General features: G+C 34.4%; 1 long non-coding RNA gene across 1 annotated transcript; it reads right to left on the bottom strand.

The window, feature by feature from the left end:
- Positions 1-4,238: 4,238 nt before the first annotated feature.
- Positions 4,239-5,599, bottom strand: LOC128126239 (uncharacterized). The gene is made up of 2 exons (XR_008224011.1): positions 5,274-5,599; positions 4,239-4,425 (listed from the first exon to the last, which is right to left on the bottom strand). It is a non-coding gene; the product is annotated as an uncharacterized LOC128126239 (long non-coding RNA).
- Positions 5,600-11,797: the final 6,198 nt, after the last annotated feature.

Raw genomic sequence — 11,797 nt, 5'->3', positions numbered from 1 at the left:
TCATTGGTTTGCCACCTGGTGTACCACATAAAAATGTTGAACTTCGTGTCATGGGCTGCTGGCCACTGGGGGTGGCTGGAAAGTAATTACTTGCAGATAAGATAACAATGCTTTAATCCAAGATGAGTCAAGAATGCCTATGAAAAAGAATCAACTAAACAAGCAAAATCTTGATTGGATTTATGTTAGACGTTAAAGGTACAACCCTTTAGAAGGCAGCTGGTACCCTAAGTGTGAGGTGTGGAGGCCTGTGATCCATTGTCACCTAAAACAAAAAAAAATTGAGTTAGAAACAACACACAGAACATCTGAGATGGAAATTGAAACTGATGGTAACCTAAACAAACATATAAATAAAGTTGATAATATATAGAAGAAATTCAAACTGATGGTAACCTCAGCTACAGGAGTGAACCATTTGAGATGGAATCTAGGGTTATTCAGCCGCAACTGACCGCAACCATTTATCATATTTCTTTATGCCCTCTAACCAACATACAGCCGCCAAATTTCCTTTAAACACTGTATCAGTAAATGCATCCACCTGTTTTGTTTGTCAAAGAAAAAAAAACAGACCAGATTAATAACCTTTCAAGATTTCGGTTGCTAAGCATAGATGAACCACTTTGCATTTGTAACTAAATTTGAAACAAACAAAAGTAAAAAGGCCATATGTTACTTATGACATATATATATATATATATATATATATATATATATATATATATATAGACACACACACACAAGAATACGATTTCAATTTTCAACAAGAGAAACAAATTGATATGATTTGAATCTAAAGCTAACCTGGTTGTGATGAAGATGGGGACATGCCAACATCAAGAAGACCTTGAATAAAGTTGCCACCTGTCCTCATGCTATTTGTATTTGGTGGAGGAGGTTCTTCTCCTCCTCCTAAATCAAGCAAGTCCATTAAAGGAGCAGAAGTTGTTTTAATAACTCCATTAGGAACACTACTTCCCATTTAAGTTGAAGGAATAGAAGTAGAATCATTCCTCCTTCCACTGAAACTTGCTTCTTCAAGAACTGGCATCCTTTCAACCAGTGCAAACCTTCATATACCATTACTAATTACTTCAATTCAATCTTTTGTATTCAAGTATCAAAATTACTATCCACAGTTCAAGCAAATAATTGGAACTATTGATATATGATATATGTCATGTAGGCTAAAGTAACACCAAAGGTTGTGAAGGTCACTTTTAGGCTAAAGTAACATTAACAGAATATAGTATATGATAGATGCTATATGTCGTGTAGGATGTCAATGAAATTAGCATACCTTCTATTTAACACATCATTCCCTGTCTATGAAATTAGTCCAAATGGATATATTTCCTTTGGGTACACCTACAAAAATTAGAAACAAATTATAAGCAAGTTGATATGAATCATGAAGTGTTGGGCCCAAGTACCATTTAAGCAGGAGTTTTATAGGTTTTGTTTAGAAGGACCAGTAAAGGGCGAAACAGGAAATTCACCTAGGTGGGCTAGGATTATAATAAATAAAGAGAAATGTCACAGTAGAGGGATGTCTAGAAATTTCATAGTGTAATACGTTTGTATTGGCACTTAAGCTTTCGGCTTAGAGAGAGGGAGATTCCCTGGGCAATCTTTTAGATTGTGTTATAGTTTAATCAATTAGTTTTATTTCATTATCTTCTTTATTTCAGTCATTCTGTATTTGATCCTATTTCATCAAACCCTAATTTATGTTCTTCATCACAAGTCCAACTCCTGCATCATTTCAACTATAATTCTCTCACTACTGTTGCTTCAAATATGTATATATATATATATATATATATATATATATATATATATATATATATATATATATATATATATAAAATAAAAAGTTAGTACCTTCAAATCAAAGAGATGCCTCAGCTCCCTACCAGGATATGTGCAAAGACCAAAGTATGTATCAACTCCAGAGTCAGTGCCCTGAATTGAATTAAAATCATAAAGAAAAGCAACTAGTTATTTTGAAAGGAATTTGAATCCAAATGAACTGTTACCTGATCACTATGGATACTGAAGACCAAATCCTCTCTTAAAAAGTTCATATCCTTCAAATGATTTACATACTTGGGTAGAAACCCTACATGACTGAAAATAACGGTGATTGGGCGTCGTAAAAGGCCCTGAAGCTGTTTTTCTAGTAGTGAAAGAAGTATCAAGTACATGTTATGTAGTCTGAATAAAGATTCTCTTCTTTCTTTACCAACTGAAACTGCATTTTGTTTTCTCTTTTGTGCAGCAGTGTTCCCAACTACAATGATGAAATAACATTTCAGTGTAAGTATCAAGTACATGTTATGTAGTTTGAAGAATAACATTTCAGTTTTCCAAACTACAACACAACTCTAAATTAGAACAAAGATAAAACCTTTGCATGGATGAACGTCTCCTTCATAGTTATGGAATTAGAAGGACTAGGTTTACATAAATAAAGAAGTTGGGGCTTATCAGAAGAAGACTTGTAAGACCTTCAAAAAAAAATTAAATGAGAGCACAAAACATAAACATAGGAATACCATATAAACACTGAAAACATTAACATAAACACAAGGGATTTAATATTCATAATTTCATATGTCCGTCGAACTACAGGATCAGATGTATCTAAGTATCTCAAAAGATTGCCCCGATGACTACGAGTCAGCACTCTCCACTGGTTCAACCACCTCTAACCATGGCTCAACCTTGTCAACCACTAGTGGTGGTGGTGGTGGTGGTTCGAGGCGTTGGTATTTGGGTTTGTTTTTCTCTAGAAAAAGGTAGGTGGTGAAGTACCAAAACAACACTATTCGACTCTGAGCCAAGTTCTTCCAAGTGAGATTTGTTTTGCTTCTCTTTTTTTTAAATATATATATTATTGTTGACTTTAAAATATGAATTTGTTTTTGTAGCTTCTTGATTCATGTCTTAAATCGCCACTTCTTCAAGCTTATCTTGCTGCTGCTTTTGCTAAGAAGCTAAGCAAGCTAGCACTTACAGTCCCTCCTTCTGGAGGTCTTGTTATTATTGCTCTTATTCATAATCTTTTGAGAAGACATCCTTCAATCAACTGTTTAGTCCATCAGGTAACAGATTTAATCATTATTTTGTATATCTTTTACTTGATTCATCATAATGCTTGGATTGGATGATAAAAATTGTATTATGATAGTTTTTATATGTACTAGAACTAGATTATAAGCTCCACCTTGAATGGTTTTATTTTTTTATTTTTGCAGGAGGATGATGGTGAAACTGAAATAGTCAAATCAGGCATTGATCATTTCAATAATGAGGAAACTGATCTTCTTAAAACCAATGCTATGAGTAAGTTTCTACAACATACTTTCTTTGAATTGTGCAATGTGCATTATATTTATAGCATCCTTCTACTTTCATTTATTTTTGGCAAACTACAATGTTTTAAACAAGCAAATGAAAATGAGTTTCTCATATATATATATATATATATATATATATATATATATATATATATATATATATATATATATATATATATATATATATTGCAGGGAGTTCTCTATGGGAAATTGACACCCTGCGCCACCACTACTGCCCTCCTGTGTCTAGGTATGTATGGATAATAACTAAATGAAGACAAATTTGGAAAAGTATTTCTACATTAAGCCAAACAGAAATGCTACTATTTATTTATAGCTAAAGTCCATTTTTGTATTTGTGTAGATATGTTTTGTCGCTAGAAAATTATTGGACAATTAGATCCAAGACAACTGAAGTTGCTATAAAGGATTTTAGTTCGGGTTCATATGCATGCAGATGTCATTTGCTTCAGTATTCACTCACCTATTCTCCAGATTATATATGATATGATTTTTCATGATCAAACTCAAGCCCTCGAAATTATTAATGCAAAGACCTTGAAACGCCCTGTTGAAGTAATCAAATAATCTTCAGAATTTTTATTAAAAAAAAACAACAGTAACAATTTTATTTTATAATAAAGAGATATGTATATAATAAGAGAAGAATGTAGTCAAACCACATCTTATAAGAGAAACACGAGGAATCCGTCGAAAAATGATAGGGGTATTATCGGCATTCACGTAATAGCCACCAAATACAATGAACACTATCATGAGAGACGGGCCCAGAGCCAAAATATTTCATTATATATTTTTTGCAGGAGAAATAGAAATTGGAAGTATTACATTTTCTATGTCTGTAAGTAAGCATACTTAACTTGTTTTGTATAAATTATAATAATGTATAGAGTCTGTGACATCTAAGTCACAACTAGAGCAACAGAAGAGGGATGAAGTTCTTCTGAAAGACGGAATACCAACATTGTTTGCAGAGTGATGTGTTCATACCTTTCTAAAGTTTATTTAACAAAATGAAGAATCCAGTCACCAGTGACACCTGTACAACAGCATAACAAGATTAAAATATATTTTAATATACATAGCTAATATAATTATAATATTTACTAACTGATAAAAAAATTCCTTATTAGTAATGCACAATAGATAGCTACAAGAAGAGAAAACCCTGCAAGCATTTCTATGTATGAATAAGTTGATAAAATAGGTATTGATATAACCAGAAGCAAAGAAAAACAAAGGTTAACTTTAAATAATTATGTACACAAAAAAAAGTTTTTGCAAATGGAGCAATGTCAAAGGGTTTGTCAATACTCCCCAAACACTTTATATAAACACTGGTTCAGACAAGTATATGACTATCATCCACCAATGCCTTGATCAACAACAAATTATAGTCAATTTTCTGAACACATGTTCATCGATTGGGGTTTCTTATCTGGGAGGGAATATTCAATATACTCTGTGTCAAAATAAAATGGCACTGGAAATTTTTTTCTCACATGACAACATACCCAACAATTAGATGATTAATTGTTGAAAGGTCAACCAAACACCTTTATCTACTTCACCTTTTTACAATGCTGCCAATTTATATCCCCATTTTGTTTAGGGAGTATGAGAAAGGTATGTAACAATCAATCCTAGTAAGAAGTCTTTTGGTCATGTTTACATGAATAAAAGCAGAGGAAGCAATCATATATGTGTAAGGAAATAAGGGTCCAGAACAAAATACAAAGAATAAATAAAGATGTGTAAAAGTACAATTTGGAATTGCAGATGTAAAAAACTGTTAAACTGCACTAGCACTATCTGAGTGGCCTACTTCAACCCTGGTAATTGCAGGTATATAAACTGAATATGTTAATGATGAAAATAGAATCATACCTTGGTTTTCCCCATTTGAATGGAAGAGAAACATTGGCATCTTTCTACCGAATATGGTCATGCTTGCAAGGTGCAATGTATTATTGGTTTTCTCTTGTAAAAATAGTATAGAATTGAGTCCGACCATAACCTCAGCCATTGTAGGATGTTGCTTTGGATGGCTATTTAAACACCGTTCTGCAATCCATAAACATATAATTCAAAGATCAACAAACTGGGGTAGGAGGTCCAACAAAATCTATATGCGTGTGGAATAGCAGGTCCAACAATATCTATATGCAATAAGCTAAATCATGTTTTAAAAGTGATGAAAATACCTCATTAGTGTATGCATAGTTCATCAGTAGTTTCAGGGATCAACTGTTTCATAGAAACAATGAAGTTGGAGGTTCGCCATTGAAATTGATTTAAGCAACAAGAACTAGGATTTTGGGTCGATTTGATTTTGAGAGAAATCGGATAATAAAAACAAGAAACGTCAACATGTACAACCCATTTTGAGGCATTGAAAGTAGGAGAAGGTAGGGTTTCATCAATTTCAACTGTGGTGGGTGATGGAATAAATGGTGAGAACAGTGTTGCAGCACTCGTGGACAAAATGGCGGAGAGTGAGAGATGGAATGAAGTATGAACCCTAAATCTCCCAAAGAAGGGTTTTCTAATTTCTAGGATTTCCAAGTTATGGTAGACGGGAGGTGGAGTGGGAGTCACCGCTGGAGCAGGTGGTTGTAGATCACGCCTATGTCTTCTTCGCCTTCCTCTTTATCTCTTGTAAGAATGAAAGTCCACCTAATATAACCATCTGAACTCGGCCTCTATAAGTCTAGTGACATAGTGAATTCAATTAATTTTAAAACACACCAGATTTACAAACGATTTCCTAAATATTCAAGTCTCAACAGGAAAAAATTGTACAGGAATTATAAGCATGAACGTTTTCCTCTATGTGAGCCTACATCCCTACAGATTGAAGAAAAACCTCAAATTTCAACAACAAACACAGATCGCATCAATCAGTTCTCTAGGGTTTTGAAGATGGGGGAGAGAGAAAGAAAGGGAGAGAGAGAGAGAGACCTGAAATGTAAACTAAAGAGGTGTAAGAGTGAATATGGGTTGATTTGGTGGTAACCCTCCAGAGTGCATCTGGTCGTTCCTCTTCATATGGAAGACGAGGCTTCTTGAAAGTTTTCCATATGAAAGTGGTGGTGATGGAATAGATGGCAGGGCGGCAGTGGATGGTAGGAATGGTGGTGACGGTCCATTGTGTAGAGGTGCGTGTGAGGTGAGGTGGAATGAGATTTTATGAAAAAAAGCCCTAGATTTGGACGTCCTTTGTAATTGAGGATAGTGGATGCGCGTTTGGTAAAAGAATTGTAAAACGATGGCTCTGCAATCAAGAAGGTGGAGGATAGAGATTAAAGAAAACCTGGTCGAAAGGAGAAACGAGAAGGTGGAGGGGTTGTTTATCTGGTAGCTTCGATTGACGGTTGATGAGTCATAGTTGTCGATCGATGCTACAATCGACATTCACAGAGGGGTAGAGATGAGGGAGAAGAAGGCGGGGGTTGAAAAAATTTGGGGATTTTTATTTTCCCTCTAAGGAGCGCGTTTCTTAAAAAAAATATAAAACGACATTCACAGAGGACGCACAAGTGCCCTAATTTAAAGGCACGCAATAATACATGACCTAAATTCTTAAATTTTTTGACGAGATGACGCTTTTTTAATATCACTCTCTTTTGCGTAACATAAATCAGCGAGTGTCGTAGTTTGCGCGTCGTAAAAGGGTCTTTTTCTTGTAGTGATCCTAATTACATATATCCTTAGTGTATCCACTTAGCAACTATCAACTTAGTAATGAAGATCCCGTTTTAGTTCTCAAGTATAACGTACTTATAGTAACACCAAATACTCCTATAGTATTTTAAGTTTAATGTTATGTTCTACTGTTCTCATTGTGGTAGGGTTGGTGAGATTTTAGATTTGTTGCAACCACACAACTACACTTAGGCACATGCTAGTCAACCCTCGGATAATATAGGTGATCAGGCTATATCTTCCCAGTTTTGACCATATGTCTCTAAGCCCACTTGTGTTGCCCAACAACCGTAATTCTTTTGTACTGTCCTAGTGATACTGATTTTAGTATGAATGCAGGCACATATACTTACTTAAATATTTTATTATTTAAACTATAAACTCTTGGTCAGAGTATTTTTAATCCCTTATGTATTTAAGGTTAGTATATCTTTTATGGGTTGATATACTTAATTCACTATAAAAAATGCTCTGATACCAATTTGTCACACCCCAAAACCAAGAACGGCGGAAACGTTATGGGGCGGAGGACGTCATGTACAATACCACAACAATGAAAAGTAGTAAACAAGCAACAACATCATCCATTGTATTAATAATATAATTATTATACAATTGTGTTCTGTCAAATTTTGATAAACACTAAAGCATAAATCAAAATGAAAGATGAGATTTCAACGAGCTCTATCTTCCCTAATCCTTGCATCGGTACCTGTCTATGATGACCTGAGGATACAAGTAATTTTGAAAGCGAGTATCAGCTTAAAAGCTGGTGAGATCATAAGTATTTTCGTGTCTTAATTTATATGTAAGTACTTGTATGTATTTGAAATGTAAGTATTTGTATGTATACCAATTGTAAGTATTGAAAATGTAAATGAACTGTAAGTATGAAAATGTTAGTCAAACAACTGTAAACGTTTGAAAAAACCCTAGAAATCCCTATGATTCCTACTAGTAACAAAAGGAGTGTTATACCAAGACTTAACTGTTCTCAATGTAGCCTTCTACCAAGACCTAACTGTTCTCATGTAGTCTTCTACCAAGACTTAACTGTTCTCAATGTTCGTTTCTTGTAAAAGTGTGTAATTTTTCCAAGTGTAACTATTATTAACAAAATATAGTTTTTCCATTTAAAGATTAAGTGAAAAGATCACTAAACATATGTACAGGGAAAATTAATGTAGTACTGAAATGTAGCGCTATAAGAACTACTGTTGTACTAACTACCTTAAACCGGATTTATATTAAGGCATCATGTGATTAATTGTACCATACTATTGACTGGTAACAACGACAAAAGTTAGGTCGTAAAAAGAAATGACGTTTGGCACCCGCAGACCTGCAGGTCTGGCTGTAGCTAACAACAAGGTGTAGGATAGTCAATCAAGTATATATCTATACGCAAACTCACATTCTCCCCCCAAGAGACTCTGGCTACAACTCGGGCCATGACATTTAAGGCATGCTCCAATAGAGTGGATCATAATTCTATCAATGTATATATGTATATGTAATGTATTGTTACTCATTCTAGTATCGTTGTATATGTTCTCTTTATAGTATAGTTGTATATGGTCTTCCTCTAGTATAGTTGTATATGCTCTTCCTCTAGTATAGTTGTATATGTTCTTCCTCTAGTATAGTTGTATATGTTCTTCCTCTAGTATAGTTGTATATGTACTCATAGTAATGTAATGTATGTGTTCTCATAGTAACGTATGTTCTCTCTATCTAGCAAGTATTGACTCATGAATGAACTGACTCATTGTAAGATATCGCATTCTAGTAATAGTTCTAGTATCTGTCTAAACTACCCATATGGTAGTTTACTAGTAATCTAACTGGTATGTATGGACATGGATGTATACCCTTTCTACCCAAGGGCATGGGATGAACTGGAAGGGCCTTTATGACTATATATGTACATATGTTATATAACTAATATTTAAACGACCTTCGGACGAGTACCCGAGATCCCACCAGACCACATCTCAAGCGCGAAAAAGAAATAGGGTGGATAGCCTTCCTAAGTCTTTTAAACATTTCTTATATAACTATACATACAGAGGCATGCAATTTATAATATCAAAGCATAAATAAGTTTTGTAAAACCTTTGAACATAATTATTATCTTAAGAAAAGATCGACTTGATGTCAATCTATAAAACGGTTTGAAGGCATGGGTTTGATAAGACAGTTTAAGTATAAGGAAACATTTGTTTGAAACACTATTGTAAATAAGTTTGAAATGTAACATGCGGAGTAAAATGAACAGTTTAATAAGGAGTTTTAAACATATAAAATGTTTATGAAAACATTTGAAGGAAACTGTTTGGTCAAACGGCTAATGAGTAGCCAATCATTTGAATGCTGCTTATTAATCACATGTGATTGATATAATAATTAGCATAATTCTACTTGTATCCCCCCATAAAACATTTAAAAATAGTTAAAACATTGATTAATGGGGTATAAACTCACCTGTAGTAAGTGGATCGGAAGGAAGTGTCGGATAAGTGCTTGGTGTCAAGTGAAGACTTAGACACGCACAAAGATCCTAATAACATATAAGGATATATGTATATACACAATTAGTCTTTAAACAGCTAATAAACAAAGTTAAGACACTCTAGGACACGCTAAACACTTTATACAAGCGTTATAAGTCTCAAGGGTTGCATCTAAGTGTTGTAGGGAAAGGCTAGTGTGTTTGGGGTTGAAGGGTAAACTCTCTTGGAGTTTATGGTTTTCATGACCATTACCCAAGGAGTTTACTCTTTTGGAGTTTACTCTTTTAGAAAATGGGGAGTAAAGAAAACTGGCTAGTTTTTGGGGAGTAAACTCATACATAGGTATGAGTTCACGATTTTTGGGTGATTTTTCAACCAAAACATAAAAGTTTGGTCGGGAATTTCTAAGACGCGAGGTGTTTGCGGTTTTTAAAATTCAAAACCCGAGACGACACTTTCTTTCACCCGTTCGTTTAAAAATAATATTAAAATAATCTAACGAACCTTATATTTCTTGAAAATAAGAAATAATGACTTTAACTTATGATACGAAGTGGTTGACTTTTAGGGTTTGACCGAATGGAAATTTCGGGTTGTCACAGTCCCGTAGAGGTACTCCTAGTATAAATAATAACCGTAGGCATCTGTAGATGTTCATCAACCACCGGTGCTAACAGCTGGGATTCAGAATGGTTAGTCCCGTCTAGACATCCCGTTGAACTGGGATAGGCAGGACAATTTAAACAGAAGGTAATAATAAATCATCCTAATGAATCGAGGTACAAGTATCCATGTAAATGTATACAAGAAAATGTATCTACGTAAAGGTACTCATGTAATGTATTCATGTAAGGTACTCATGTAATGTATTCATGTAAGGTACTCATGTAATGTATTCATGTAAGGTACTCATGTAATGTATTTGTGTAAGGTACTCATGTAATGTATTGTATAGACTCATGAATGAACTCACTCTGATGTCATTCCTTGTAATAGGAATAATGTTTTGTATCTTCTAACTATTCCTATAATAGTTAACTGGAAGGTAATTGGTTGTTCAAGTAGGTTAAAAATGGTTTTGTAAAACATCTAAGAGTTTTGAACAATAAGTAACAATGACTTGATGTCATTTTAATAAAAATTTCAAACGTAATATTTTTGCTATCAAGGTATTTTTAAGATATAAAACCATTTAATGCATCACATTTTGTAGTATGTGAAATCTGCTGAATGAAAACACAGTTATAAATACATATGATTGATTTAATAACATGTTGTTTTCTACATGTATTCCCCCCCCCCCCCATTAAAGCATTTAAAATTATTTAAAAGATTGATTAAGGGGTATGAACTCACCTGTAGATGGTGGTTTGGATGTACTGAACGGTATCGGATTGTTAGGTGTCAAGTGAGGACTTGTACACACACTATGATCCCAATGAACATATAATCACACATATATGCACACAATTAGTCTTAAACTACTAATTGTAAATGTTAAGACATCCTACAACATGATAAACACTTTATATAAGTGTTATAAGCCTTAAGGATTTCATCTAATTTATTGTAGGACCCGACTAATGAATTTAGGGTTCCAAAGGATCCCATATTTGAGTTTACTCTCTAATAAGCTCCACACAAGGTGTTTACGGTCGTAAACCCTTGATTTTACGGCCGTGAACTCCTAGGCTTAATGTCCTTTGGTGTTTTGAGGTTCTAAATGATCCCTAGAAGGATTCCTACTTGGTGGATTAATTCTTGGAAGGGTTTAGGGCACTAATACACTCCTTTGAGGAGTTTACGGTCCCAAGGCCAATTCCTTTTGAGTTTACTGCCGTAAACTCATACGGAAGGGGTGTTTTTATGCTTTCAAGTCTGAAGCTCATGTAGGATAGGTTCTAGACAATTATCTAAGGCTAATGAAGGCCTTAGGCACACATTGGTACCCTTCCTTGATGTTCACGGCCCAAGAACCATAACAATTGGAGATTAGGGTCGTAATATCTCTTTTGGGAGGGGTTTTTGATGTTTTAAGGTCCATAAATTAACTAGGAATAAATAGAGGCTATTTTCCAAGGCTTTAGGAATGATTAAGGCACTCTTTGTCCTTTGAGTTTGGAGTTCACGTTCCAAGAACTTCTTGGGCCGTGAACACCTAAATCTTGGTGTTCATGGTTGATTCCTAGTCTG

This window comes from Lactuca sativa, chromosome 5 (assembly GCF_002870075.4).
Source record: "Lactuca sativa cultivar Salinas chromosome 5, Lsat_Salinas_v11, whole genome shotgun sequence".
Taxonomy (NCBI): domain Eukaryota; kingdom Viridiplantae; phylum Streptophyta; class Magnoliopsida; order Asterales; family Asteraceae; genus Lactuca; species Lactuca sativa.
This window is presented reverse-complemented; position numbering and strand designations above follow the sequence as displayed.